Below are 16,341 nucleotides of genomic sequence, written 5' to 3'. Positions count from 1 at the left end.
CACCATCCTAAGAATGTCTATCTCTATAATTCCCCACAACATTCATATTTTAATGTGGATTTTCTTATTACCACCTCTATCCACCACTTATCTCATTACCTCTTACGAATATTCTCTTAACAATACCCTACCATTACCATCCAAAGACACCTCATCTACTACAGAATTTTCTCCTTACTACCTCCTAAATATCATTTTCAAACCCAGCTACCAATTAGCCAAATATCATCGACTTGCACATATTAAATACTCTAACCTAAAAGCTAGAAAAGTATTTTATTTCTACTGCAAGCCACAACAACCTAAACCTTTAACACCCCTTCAATCTCTATTAGATGGTGACATCCACCCAAACACTGGCCCTAACAATCCCCCCACCACTACAAATAACTACCAAGACAATTTGATAACCTCTTCACCTACCAAACCCACCAACTCACTCTTAATTGCACATCTAAACATACACAGTATTTGCAACAAAATTGCTCAACTTCATGCCCTCTTACAGGCCCATCCATTTAATATTCTATGTTTATCAGAAACATGGCTAAAACCCACCATTAAAGACAATGAAATCACCCCTCCTGGCTATAATATCATCAGACTTGACCGTACTTCCAAAAAGGGGGAGGAGTAGCAATTCTCTATAAAAATGAGCTTCAAGTCAGTACACTTAATCTTACTTTACCCACAAACACTAGTTTAGAAATAATTTTCTCCAAATTTCAGCTTAATACAAGTAAAGCCATAAACATCATCTGTGTCTATCTTCCCCCAGGGAACAATAGTAATACTGTAAAGTATATTTTCAGCTGGCTTTCTAGTAACATCCCTCAAGAGACCATAATTCTTGGGGACTTCAACATTGATTGGAATTCCTGTACAAATACCAACCCCACCACCCACATTAACCTTTATGGCTTTTCTCAACTTATAGAATCCCCCACCAGAACCAATAAAATCAATAACAAAGCAACCACCTTAGATTGGATACTTACCAACACTCCTCAGCAAACCTACACAACAGGTATTCTTCCAGATGGCCTCAGTGACCACTCTCTAACATATATTATCAGACATAAAACCTGCATAATATTCCCTAACACCTACCGAACAATACACTCAAAAAAGCATTTTAACCCACAACTTTTCCAAGCAGAACTCGAACAATGTAATTGGACCCCATTAAAAACTCTCCCTCTAAACAAAGCAATGGAATACTTTAATTCTACATTCTTAGCCATCTTGGATCATCACGCTCCAACTCGTTCTATTAGAATCAAAGCCAAACCAGCCCCTTGGCTTACTAACAATACTAAACAAAAAATCCTAGTTAGAAATAAACACTGGACGAAATGGCGTACTACTAAGAATCCAATAGACCATCAAACCTTTAGAGAACATAGAAACAGCACTAAAAGAGCCATCCTGCTAGACAAAAATAATTATTATCTCCAACTACAGCAAACCTCTCTCAAACAACCCAAAAAATTCTGGACTAGTATTAATAATCTTCTCTACCCAGGTCAATTGATCACACCCAATCCTTAGGGTTCTAACCCCAATAATCCGATACAAACTGCAAATTCCTTTAATTCTTTCTTCACAGATACCATCCAAACTCTAGCCAGCCACCTATCATCTGATATATCCAACCTACCCACTTCTTCTGCTAATCTACCCCCTCAATTCCACCCCCAACCTGTGTCTACCTCATACATCTCCTCCCTTCTCCAAAAGTTAAAACCTTCCTCCCCATCAGCAGACAAACTACCGACAGAATTCTTACAAAAAGGAGCTAAGGCCATTGCCTTCCCTATTTCCATTCTAATTAATAGATCTATAAATGAAGGAGATGTCCCATTAATCTGGAAAATCTCTCATATCATCCCACTACACAAAGGGGGAAACTCCAATGACTTCTCCAACTATCGTCCCATAGCTTTATTATCCCCTATAGCCACGATTATGGAGAAATGCATCCACAAACAAATTCTCAACCACCTCCTCCAAAATAACATACTTGCTAACTGCCAACATGGCTTCAGACCTTTCCACAGTACCACCACTGCCCTGCTATCATTCTCAAACTACATCAATAACAACCGTAACAACAACTGTCTTTCATTAGCTGTCTTCATTGACCTATCCAAAGCCTTTGACATGGTTAACCACCAACTTCTCCTGCATACACTTAAGTCTCTTTCACTTGATTCTCTATCTTTGAACTGGTTTACATCCTGCCTTAATAACCGTCAGCAGGCTGTACTCTGGCACAATGAACTATCTAATCACCTCCCAATCTCCATCGGTGTCCCACAAGGCTCTATTTTAGGCCTACTCTTATTTTCTATCTTCATTAACGACCTGCAATCTGCTATTCCATACTCCAACTGCATTCAGTATGCAGATGACTCTACCTTAATTTGCTCAGCTGCCTCACCAACTGAACTTCAGTCCCTTACCCAAAAAGCCTTCAGCACTGTAGAACAATGGTTCTCCCACTGCTGCCTCCTTCTAAATCCCCAAAAAATTAAATTGCTACTTTTCAGCCCAACCAAAAAGTCCATCTCTTTACATTTCAACCTCACTTCTAATAATGGTACCCTTATTTCACCTGACCCTACCACTAAACTGCTAGGAATAACAATTGACAACAATCTAAACTTTGATATACACATAAACACTACAATAAAATTAATTAATAAGAAACTAGGATCCCTTTACAGAATAAAACCCTTTCTTACTCCAGTAGTTAGGTCTGCTATAGCTAGAACTCACCTTTTATCCACTCTGCTCTATGCTGCTCCTATTTATACTAATATCTCAAAAAACAACCTAAAGAAACTAACAACTTCCTATAATAATATTGCTAGATTTGCTACAGGAGAACACATCACTGCCTTAATCTTAAACAATTAAACTGGCTAGAATTCCTTAACCAGCTTCAATTTCACCAGCTCACAATAGCTCATAAGACCCTGTATCAACCTAGCAACACTTCTATACTCTCTAGCCTCATCACACCTTATAACAATCTCAAAAACCTACATTTGTCAAACAAACTGCTGATTAATACTACTGCATCCAACAACTCAGCAGGTGACTCCTTATTCTCCAACTCTGTCGGAAAACTATGGAATCAACTTCCTTCCGATATCACAGCTCAGACCTCTCTTTTTCTTTTTAAAAAACAACTAAAACCATATCTCAATAATCACTGGCTATGCTCCTGTACTAACCCTGACTAATTCTGCCCCCCCCCCCACTTACACTTCTCACCCTTCCTTCATCTACTACCTATTACAAATTAACAATATATCCTATAGTACACAAATTTTATGTATATATGTATACAAGTAAAAGTTCTTTCTGTACCTTAAAGAACTGGATTACTATTATACAGTATTAGTTAAAACTTTTGTATTATCTTATATTTTCTTTGATTTCTTTGACAACACTGTACAACTTCTATTCTTTTAGCATCTATTTACTCTGTACAAATACATGGAACTTTTCTCCCCGGGCCTCTACTGGAAATGGACTTGCATCCAGTTAGACTAGCCCAGTCAACAAATGTAAACTGTAAATGTAAATGCAGTATACTTTAACCAACTTAAGAGTAGGTTAGAATTGAAAAAAACAAACAAACAAAAAAAAAACCTTTTATTTCTTCTATTTTTTATATTCTTTTAAGAATTTCTTTAGCTAACATGTTATGCTAAATTATACTGCTTTTATGGTACAATCATTGCTGTATAAAACTGTTTTTGATGTTATTCTCTATTAAATTGTAAGTTTTTTCCTTGGATCTTTTCTCCCTGGGCCTCTACTGAAAATGGACATATATCAAGTTAGACTAGCCCGGTCAACAAATGTAAAATAAAATAAATAAATAATAAATAAACATACACACACTGAAAGTGAAGGATTATACCAACCAAACTGAAAAAAAAAAACAGGTATGCCAAACAATTAAGCATGTAATGGAATGTAGTAGGAGGTATGTAAACATGGAAAATAGTTCAACAAATATTATGTCTCAACAACACTTGCTGTACTGATATACTGCTGATCAGAACCTATGGCTATAGCATGTGTGGCTGTCTGCAGTGACATAGAACACAGCTCAGGGCTGTGAGTCACCCCAGCAAGGGATGGTTCAGATATGACCACTACTGGAGTACATGTTGAACAATACTGACTGTGATACTGCTAGGCCAGCTACTGGGATGTTGCAGATATCCATATGTAAATTGTGAATACAAATATGATATATATGTTTGTCTCAGAAATGTGATGAACCTATACAGGGTATTTGCATGCTGAAATACTGTAGCAGCTGTCTGTGTTGAACTGTATGTGATATACTGAGCTCATACCATTCAACTGTCCAATGTTATGCACACTGACCATATGTGTGCCTCATATTTGTAGTTATTTCATCAAGAGTTGTGTTATGTCTGGCAAATAATTGGAAACCTGTGAACACTGACATTACAACATTACCTTCTCTTTCTTTTGGCTGTTCCTGTTAGGGGTCACCACAGCAGATCATATGTCTCCATGTCTCCCAGTCCTGTGCATCTTGCTCTATCACACCAACCACGTGCATGTCCACTATCACCAAATACATACATCTTATCTCAGGCCTTCCTGTTTTCCTCTTACCTGGCAGCCTCATCCTTTCCCAAATATATTCAGCATACCTACTCATCACATGTCAAAACCAACATAATCCTGCCACTCTCTGGCTTTGTTCCCAAGCTGTCCGACCTGGGCTGTCCCCCTAACATACATATTCCTAATCCTGTCCACCCTTATCACACCCAGTGCAAATCTTAACATCATAAACTCTGCTACGTTCAGCTCTGACTCGTGCCTTTTTTCAGTGTAAATGTCTCCAACTGATATAACATAGCTGGCCTCACTACCCTCTTGTAGACCTTCCCTATCACTCTTAATGATACTCGTTCATCACAGATCACTCCTGACTCTCTTCTCCACCTCTCCTCCACACTCGCCATTACTCTGAACTGTTGTTCCCAAGTTTTTAAACCTATCCACCTTTGCAAACTGTACTCCCTGCATATTCACCATTCCTCTATCCTCCCTCTCCTTCACACACATATATTCTGTCTTAGTCCTACTGACCATCATTCCTCCCCTCTCTAGACCATACCTCCACCTCTCCAGGGTCTCCTCAACCTGTTCCCTACTCTCACTACAGACAACAATGTCATCTGCAAACACCACATTCTAAAGGGACTCCTGTCTAATCATGTCTGTCAACCTGTCCATCACGACTGCAAATAATAAAGGGCTCATAGCTGATCCCTGATGTACTCCCACCTCCACCTTAAATGCACCTGTCACTCCCAACTCAGAACTCACCACTGTCACACTAGCTTTCTACATATCCTGTATCATTCTTACGGATTCCTCCACCACTCCTGACCTCCTCATACAATATGTCATCGAATACTATCAAAATGCTAGAAAACACTGAATAACACACATGGACCGCAGCAGAGAGCTGCAATAACATTTAATATAAAATGCTTCTGGTACCTCGGCCAAAAGGGCTTCAAGGAATGTTTAAACAATCATACCTGCAGCTTTTTATACAAAGAGGTGAAACCATTAAATAAATTAATCACATAATTAAACAATTAACCTTAAACCTTATTAAAAAAAACAACATATTCCACAACAAATCCCCAGCAGTTCTTAAAAAGACAATATTAAAAACATGTATATCCCATATCATCTAATATAACTGCAAAGGATCAAATTCTAAAATTTACATCTAGATTCGATCCCCCAGGATGCATAGTCCCAAAATCAACAATAAATCTTGTCTCCAAATGTAGTAATTTCTGTGTAAAATCATTCTCATTAAGTTCCTCGTATACAGGCTTAGCTAAAATGCTGAAGAAAAAACTATCAATACTAGTATTGTGTGTAGAACAAAAATAATAAGCGACTGAGCTTTCCAACCTGGCATTTCTTATGTCACCTAGATGTTCAGGAATTCTTACCTTTGTCTTCCTCTTGGTTTGCCCTATGTACCATTTCATAGGGGAACAACCACAGCCCGGAATGTACACCACACCATGGGACTATCTACCATAGTGTTATGCAATTATCAGATGTGCTACGGAGCTTATATTTTCACCTAGTCCCAAGGTACTTCTAAGGTGAATGACATCAGCAGGCCTAGTAAAGTAGGGTGATAGGAAGTTTACAGGGTGGTATACAACTCAAAATTGTATAACACACAGTATATGACTCTCACACAAACACACCCACAGTTGCCAGTAGTGAGTTTAAAACCCCTGCCTATTTAGTTATTTCTACTACAGTGTTATGCAGTTATCAGACACACTACAGAGCTTACATAATTTCACCTTTTCCCAAGGTGCTTCTAAAGAGAATGACATCAGTAGGCATAGTAAAGTAGGGTGATGGGAAGTTTGCAGGGTGGTGCACAACTCAAAATTGCATAACACACACACAGAAAATGACTCGCACACAAATACACACACAAACTACCTATCTAGTTATTTTGACTATAGTGTTATGCAGTTATCAGACATGCCACAGAGCCAAGGTACTTCTAAGGTGAAAGACATCAGCAGGACTAGTAAAGTAGGGTGATGGGAAGTTTACAGGGTGACACACAACTCAAAATGGTATAACACACACAGTATATGATTCCTACACAAACACTTGCCAATATTGAGATTAGAACCCCTGCCTATCTTGTTATTTCTATTACAGTGTTACGCAGTTATCACACGTGCTACAGAGCTAACTGGGCTGACAATTGGCCAAAGGTGCTGATAACTGCACAGCTGAGGTAAACTGTTACAGGTTCCAGACAGTCTGCCTTCAGTTTTCCCTTAGATCTTGCTAGTTCTTTCTCTCCTGCACTTCAAATAGCCTAATAGCTTTGCACTTCAACAGTATTTTTGTCAATTATTCTAGCACACCTGAAAGCCATCAGCAGTAGTCATTCCTCACAGAATTAGCTCCAGTACTTAATAGTTATGACCACTCCTCCTGGCATGATTAAAGTGCAGTTCTCTGTGTTTTTGCCCATTAACCTGGTGCAATTGGCCATTCTGAGGCACTGTTGCAATTGCCTCATGTACACAGACAACCCTCTCCTCTAAACTCCCAACAGTCAGACTTGTGAGAGATAACCCTATATCACCGAATTGGAATATATGCACTCTCCAGCGAAGACTGGACTAGCTGGTCTAGAGGAAAAGGGTCAACACCTGAAATACACCACATGGAACACATCCCCTGCCAGAACACCCACTATCAGAGCTCTGACATATAAACAATGACAACACACCCACCTTCACAGAGGCACTCAATAGATATTTACTCAAACAGCAGAGATCACCAAGACAGACACCCACTCAACCACCACAACACAGCACAAACTACAGGAGACATATCTCACCTGCACAGTGTGCCCCTCAACCTAAGCCCCAAAGGCCAACCACCTTGCCTGATGCAGTACTCATAGATGAATCAATAGTGAGACACAAAGATGTCTCACTCTCTAGGTTGAACATGGAGGAGGTAGCAGTCAGCTGTCAATCAGGTTCCAGAATCCAACACATAACACACCCAGTCATGTCACTCTTAAACAACTACAGGTATCAGTCTGTCATTTTCCATGTGTGTGTGTGAATGACCTGAGATGCACCTCCATGGACTATATGAAAAGTAACATGGTGGAGCTCTTAGATTATGTGGGCCTGGCAGGTATGACAGTAGCCCTGAGCAGTATACTACTGTCACCCAGAATGATACCACAGAGCAAACAATAAAGGATTGACTTCAACAATTTGCTTAAGTGTCTGGTGTCACTCTCATGGGATCCAATATCTGTCTGCTTGGGATGACATGACTGACAGACTGCGATGGCTTGCCAGAGATGGCCTGCATCTGTCTCCCCTGGGTTTCCAGGTACTGTAACAGCTATACATATATGCAATTAGAAGGTCATACTACTCAACACTAGACATCTATATCTTGAGATGCAGCCACTCAAAGCAGCCACTCAAAGCACTCCTCAAAATGGAGAACATTGACATTTGTGCTGTAATGGAGACCTGGTTTACAGCAGCAGACAGCACCTCTGCACTACCAGCCTATAACTTTTTCCACGCCTGTCAGCACCAAACCATGGACCACAGCTACAAAGGCAGTGGTGTCTCCATATTAATAATGGATATGCACACATCCAGAGTAGTATCACAGCATATGGCATCAGAGATAATTCAGGTACAACTGACATTGTGTAATAGTGCAATCCAGGTCAAAGCCTGCTATAGGTCCACATCCATGTCCCTACACTCTCAATCCACGTTCCTCAACACCCTGAAAACATTCAAGGTCCAACCCAACACTCTTATACTATGAGAGTTCAACTACCCCTCCATCAACTGGGTAAGATACTCAAGCACCAATACACTGGCCCAACACTTCCTGGAATTCATCAGTTCTAATGCCCCGGATCAGCTCATTTTGATACCCAGTAGAGGAAGCAACATCCTTGACCTGTGTTGATTGCTAACATATGGGACCATTGCTTGACAACAGTAGTCAATTGTTACCTGGTCAGATCCAACATAGAGTAATCACCATGGAAATCCACATCTCACCCATACCCCCTGCAAAGGTAACCACCTTGAAAAACTTCTCCAAAGCTGACTCTGAACTCATAAAAACAGAGGTGGCTAACTTCACAGCACCCATTCCAATGGAAAATACCTGCATGACTGCCAAATCATACACCATACCCAACAGAACCATGACACTATCCTCCAAATACTGGAGGCCAATCTGGTGGCCCCCTTCCATTAATAACCTGTACGACAGAAGGAAGAAACTGTTGCAGAAAGGGGTGGAATCCCAAGAGTGGTGAAACTCCCTTATTAGCCTCAACAACAACTTGAGATCCCTCATGAAATCATCTACAGCCACCTATGATGGCAGAATTGCAGCAGACACTGACAACAATCACATATCCTTTGTTAGTGATATCAAGAACCTCCGTGCCAATACCCAGAAGTGCTCTGAGTTACTGCACAATGCTACCTCCTATACTGAACCAACTGATATTGCCAAAATTCTTGCCAACACATTCAGTGCCAGCTTTACCCCTCTCTCCCTCAGGGGAAAAATCAGAATGCCAGAAGAATGCCAGGCACCCAGGATTACTGCCACCCAGGTTACACCTGCATTGTCCACGGGCAAGAATACAGCTTCCATGGGACCCCAAATTATCCCTGGCTGTGTTCTACATGAACTACAAAGATACCTGGCACCACATCTATGTATCCTGTTCAGTCAAAGCTTCACCTCAAGCTTTGTCCCTCTCAAATGGTGCACTGCTACAGCCATCCCTCTCCATAAAGGTGTGGCAACTACAGACCCTGGAAATTATCAGTCCAGTAGCCTGACGAGTCTGATGTGTACAGCTATGGAGAGCATCATCAGGGACCTGATCGACAAACATATAGGTAATCTCCTAAATCTGGACTCCACACAGTTTGGCTTTGTGAAAAGGAGATCATGCCTGTTCAACCTGGTTGATGTCTTTGAGTCAGTCACCAGGGCCATGTATGACAGTAAGGCACTGAATGCAGCCTACATCAATCTGGCCATGGCTCTTGATACTATTCCTCAGTCTGGAATTATGGATGAACCCACCAAACCAGGCATCAACCCCCTATATCACTAGGGGGGGTTGCAAATTGACTCACTGATAGAACACACAGTGTGAAAGTAGCAAGCTCCAGGTCAGACTGACAGCCAGTCACAAGTGGAGTCCCACAGGGATCAGTCCTGGGTACTCCCCTGTTCAGCATGTACTACTGAGGAGTCCAGACCAACACAAAGGAGCTCTGGCTAACCAAGTTCACGGACAACTGCAAGCTGGGAGCTATCATTAACTCCACAAGTGATGCAGACATCCTACAGGAAGGCCTCACTGAGACCACTGACAGGTGTGGAAACCATAGCCTGAAGCTTAACACCACAAAATGCATCATCAGCCACTTTGTTAAAATCTCAATTCCCACAAAGTCCCACATCGATGGGAGCGGACTAAACACTGTAGGTGTTATAAGAGATCTGGGGACACAGGTTGACAGCAACCTGTCCTTTAACCACCACAGTGCCACTATGGTCAGGAAATACGTCTATGTGGCACATCTTATTACCAAGGGTTTTTCATCCAGGAAGAAGGAAGTCATCTTCTCTGTGTACTCTTCCCTCATTAGACCAATCATCAAGTATAATGGCCCATTTGGCATGTACTTCACTAGACACCTGCAGCAGCTGGAGAGGCCACAGAAGTACCTAACAATGAGGATCCTAGGCATTAAACACATGTCATACACAGGCAAACCCAAAAGACACTAGCTATTACCTGTCTCATATCGCCTACTTAAAGGTGATCTCTGGCAAAGCCATGTCTGACCCAGCTGTTTTACAAATGCTACATCTAAAGTCATCCCAGTCTCTGCATCACACACTGCAGGGACCTTGACATCATTACCACAATCAACACAACACGCTGGAAGGACAGGTTCCTCACTCAGAGACTGCACATGCCCTGGAATAGACTTCCCATACATGTCAAGCAAAGCACCTAGATAATTCTCAACAACACCTCTCCTCTCCACTCCTTCTGAATACAACAGGATACTAATGTATAGGACTCTAAACAAAGAAAACAGCCACTGATATAATCCTTTATTCTAGCGCCTTGGTAAAAACACCTTCATGGAATAAAACGCATACAAAATAACCATTCCTATATAGCACCTTCTTAATTACTACCACTCTGCCAATTATCTCATAAAATATTTCTTAAAGCAAACACTTCCAATTCAAATCGTTGTTCAAACATTTTGGGATCATTGCACCATATTTCAAAATATAAACAGTTTCTTTATACACTAATTTCTGTTTTAACAATTCTTCACTAATATTCATACTGTCAATTTGTTCTAAAATAGTACATTCCAAGAAATCACCATTGCTATCATGAAACATTTTAAAATGTGTTGCAACCATTTTTTCTTCCCTACATTTTTTATGTCCCTTAGGTGTTCCATACATCTTATACAGAATTCTCTTTTTGTTTCACCTATATAGTACATTTGACAGGGACACCTCAAAGCATATATAACCCCCTTACTTCTTCATGAAAACACACCCCTAGATTCAAACTTAATATTATTAATATACTGAAAACTGGTTACTATATGTGTGCAAACCCTACTATCACCACAATCTGTTGTTCCCTTAATGTAGGGCACTGCAATCAATTCTGCCGTTGGCAAAACAAAATTGCTATGCACAACCATATCTTTCAGATTTTTTCCCATGCTATAAGAGAAAAATGGTCTATATGGAAAAATACTTGTCAACACTTTGTCCTGTATTACATATTCCCTATAATGTTCTATTACATTTTTAAACTCCTTAATTTTAATATTATAACCAGTTACAAGATATATAGACTCTATTTTTATATCTATTTTCATTCATATATGCGTCAATCGTCCCCCTACTCTTTTTAACTTGTCTTGAGTTCTCTGATTCTTTCCATACCCTACTTTCAGCTTCCAAGATGTTATATCCTCTCATTTTAAACATCTTCTTAGTTTCATCCAGCTCACTTTTCAAAATGTCCTTATCATTGCACAACCTAAAAATTTGCAACATTTCCAAATAGGGTAATGCCTTTAAAATATGTGGTGGATGACAACTTGTAGCCCACAAAAATTAACTTCCCTCACTAAATTTCACATGTACATTCATTACAATTTCTCCATTCTTCCTACCCTCTAACTCTAAATTTAAAAATACACCTTTCCTACCTTTCTGTAGTGCCTAGATAACCCAGTTCCAGAAAGATCTTGAGGAGTGGATGGGTAATAGAAAGTTCAGCCCAAGGATCATTCCAGTGGCTCTACTTGATAGAGTCACTGGGAACTAAAATCAGGTGGCACAATGTGAAGGCACTTCTATGGGCTAGGCTTGTAATGGCTCCAGGGCCATTAGCCTGGTACACACCTATGAAGCTATAAGGGGAGTGACATCAGCATGACTAATACAGTAGGCCAGCGGGTGGGTAACTTATTAAAATACTTCTTCCTACAAACATACACAAGTACACTACACTCACACATACATTTGCCAGATCTGAGACTCGAACCCCTGCCTATCTAGTTATTTGTACTATAGTATTACACAGTTATTGCACATGTTACAGAGCTTACTGGACTGACAACTGGCCAAAGGTGCTGATAAGGGGAATGACACCAGCAGGAGTGATAAAGTGTGGCACTGGGAAGTGTTGTGGGTGGGCCTGGCCTAAAACTGTTTCACCTACAAACAAACACACACACTCTCACTCTCACATGCACAATGTTCATGCTCGTGCACACACACACACACACACACACACACACACACACACACACACACACACACACACACACACACACACACACACACACACACACACACAGTTGCCAGTATTGAGATTAGAACCCTTACCTATCCAGTTATTTCTATTATAGTGTTACACAGTTATCACATGCACTACAGAGCTTACAGGGGTTATCGGTGTCCAATGGTACTTCTAAGGTGAATAAAAGCAACAGATCTTGTGAGCAGGGCAATGTGAAGTGTACTGAGTGGAAAAAGTCTCCTAATACATGGACCTATAGAGACACACAACACACACACACACACACACACACACACACACACACACACACACACACACACACAATGTGATATTATAAACTCAACCTCAGTAATGTTACACAATGGGGCTCACCTTTTTTGCTGGCATGTGTAACTGTTTACAGCTGATATGCCACTGTCCACAGCAGGACATCACTATATGTCATTCAGGGTATCCATCTCTGTGACTCACTCTATCTGTGTCCCCCTGTGTCTCTCTCTCTGTATCACTGCCTGTCTCTCAGTTCCCCACATCTATGTGTGTGTATGCTTGACATATGTTATCTGTTGCCCATATAGATATGTGTGGGTACCTCACACAACAGATGCAGATATATCACATATGGGCCACCTACAGCTAGCTAAGGGTAATCCTGTCTGATGTGTGTCTGTGTGTGGGGACAGTTCAGTTGTACATAGCTGTCTGTATTTATGGATATATATATATATATATATATATATATATATATATATATATATATATATATATGTGTGTGTGTGTGTGTGTATATACACAATACAGTCATATATTCCGATGTGGGTTCCAACATGTCCTGTGATTCTCTAAGTGTAGGACCATGCCCGGTGTGATGTTCTATAGTCAGTGTGGGTCTCCATGCCAGAGATGGGTGTACTCCAGTCCAGGGTTTTGTGTGCTACAGCCATACCTTTTAGGTGCACACAGACCTTTCTTCAGGGTGCCAGACATCCTCAGATCATCACAGTGATTTACCAGAGACATTGGGAACTTCCAAACACTGTACCCGACCTAGTTCGGCTTTGTTAAGGGCATTTCATGCCTTCTAAACCTGGTAGACTTCTTTGAGACAGTTACCAAGGCTATAGGCGAGGGAAAGGTGGTCCACATAGCCTACCTAGACCTCACAAAGGCCTTCAACATCATTCCCCATTCTGGTATTATAGACAAGCTCACCAGCCTGAACATAAACCCCTACATCATGAGATGGGTTGCCAACTGGCTCACGGACAGAACCCACATGGTAAGAGTTGCAGGAGCTAGGTCTGACTCTAAACTGGTTACAAGTGGCATTCCCCAGGACTCAGTCCTAGGAACCCTCCTTTTCAGCATATACTTCTCAGAGGTACAGGTAAGCACAGGAGGACTATGGCTGACCAAGTTCACAGACGACTGCAAACTAGGGGCTATAATTGACTCTCCGGTTGGCACAGACATCCTCTAAGAGGGTCTCACTGAGACAGATACCAGGTGTCAAAACCATGGCCTCAAGCTAAATGCCAAAAAGTGCATAGTCATCCCCTTTAGGAAAAAACAAAGAACCCACAAATTACCACATAGGTGGTAGCTCCCTAAATACAGAAGATGAAATAAGGGATCTGGGGACCCAAGTAGATAGTAATCTCTCCTATGATAAACACATTGCTAAAGTGGTTAGAAAATCCTTCTATGTGGCCCACCTAATCACAACAGGGTTTGCATCCAGATCAAAAGAGGTCATTGTGCCCCTCTAAGCATCACTCATCAGACCCATCATAGAGTACAATGCCCCATTTGGGATGTACCTTACAAGACACCTGCAACAGCTGGAAAGACCACAGAAGTATTTCACCAAGAGGATCACTGGCCTCAAACAGATGCCCTATGCAGCTTGACTGAAGAAACTCCAGCTGTACAAGGTTGCATACCACCTACTCAGAGGTGATCTCTGCCTGATATACAAGGCCATGTCCAACCCAGATTTGATAGACATGCTCCACCTAAAAAAAAACATATCCCCTCAAGCCACACGCTCTATGGATCTAAAACCTCACCACAACAATAAATAGGATGTGCTGGAGATAGATTCCGGTCCCAGAGACTTCCCATGCTCTGGAACAAGATTCCAGTCTACATTAGACAGAGCTCCTCACTAACACTCTTCAAGAGAAACCTTGATGAGTGGATGGGAAACAGGAAGTTTACCCCAGTGATTACTTTCAGTGGTTCTGCTGGACAGAGGCACAGCGAACAAATCTAAGGGGGTGGTGAAAGCCGACACATTCTGGCTAGGCTTATAAATGTCTTTGGGAAGATAGCCTAGTACCTACCTATGAACCTATGAACCTATAATAGTAGTTGTATGATGCACAGACCATCATTATGAAGCAGCTATATAAATTCTTGCCCAACAAGGCCATTTGTGAGTTGCAGCTACAGCCAGTGTAGTAATGACACACAGCTGTGTGAGCAGTCCAGCAACCTGGTGATATACTGGCTGTGGATCTCCTGATTGTGTGGTATCTTTCTAACCAGAGATGTCATATCCTTGTGTGTGCATACCTCTGACCTGTACATGTTTTGGTAGGTTGTCCTGGTGTTTGGCTAGAGGTTTCATTCTTTCTACATACACTTGTGTTTTTATGGCAAGTTAGTTACATATAATTGAAGTGTAATGTTACAAAATAATACAGAGATTACTGTTTCTGAATACATAACCTTCAAACAATTCTCACTACAGCAAACCCCTCAACCCACAAACCTTCTCAGTATGTAAGGGTTATATTTACAACACATGCCTATCATTGTGGTTTTGTTCCACTTTTCTTTCTTGTCCAGACATCTTGCTGTCAGAGGTTGGGAACTATGGGTGGGGGTACAGAGTGCATTCAACTGTGCAGGCATGCCCATTATTTGTAAAAGCAAACATAAGAAAAAGGATTATTGAGAATGACCACTGGCAACAGTACCACACAGCACTTATATTCACAAAAGCCTTAGCACCTCTGCTACACATCCTCAAGATGTCCATTATATGTGTAGTATATTCCACATAGCACTGTGACTTCCAGGTATGTCAGTGGCACAGCAGTGGGTATCACTGATATGCATAACAGTTGGCACTGCAGTTACCTGCACATGACCCTGTCAAAGGCAGAACTGTACCTAGAGCAGTACAAGACGACTGCCAGTAGAACATGCTGGCCAGATCAAGACAATATTAACCACACATACCCATATCTCATTGACCCCTGAATATTGTGAACAGACAAAATGTTTTCAAGTATATTGTTACAGCCCTGCCATTGTGTGCTATGCTGCTATTTCCATGCAAACATATATGTCACTGCATTTGTGTGGGTATATGGGGGCACACCTCTCCACTGTACACATTTGAACAGACTGTGCTGAAATTTGTTTTACATTTTGGTTCCATTTATCATACTCTTGTGCCCTCTCTTTGGGACTGGAGGCATATCAGTAAAGAGCCCAGGCCAGATTGTACTGGCATGGATTTGAGTATCAGACTTCTTACCCTTCATAGCCTTACTGCAACTGCAGGCTCTGCTGTGCTATCACTGTGTTAGTCTGTAGGGGGTTAATTCAACATTGCTGCCATTTGTGTGCCTTTACCAGACATTTCTATGTGGTTTTCTACAACTGACTTGCTTTGTGGGTGTGAGGGGTGGTTATGAGACCCCTCCACTCTGACATCCATGCCTGTGACCCCCACTTAGTTGTCCACACACCTATACTGCAGTGGGATTTGCCACATTGGGTACTACTGAATAGTATGTGGAGACCAGTTTGGG

This window comes from Protopterus annectens, chromosome 2.part0 (assembly GCF_019279795.1).
Source record: "Protopterus annectens isolate FY-2018-M chromosome 2.part0, PAN1.0, whole genome shotgun sequence".
NCBI classification, from domain to species: Eukaryota; Metazoa; Chordata; order Ceratodontiformes; family Protopteridae; genus Protopterus; species Protopterus annectens.
This window is presented reverse-complemented; position numbering follows the sequence as displayed.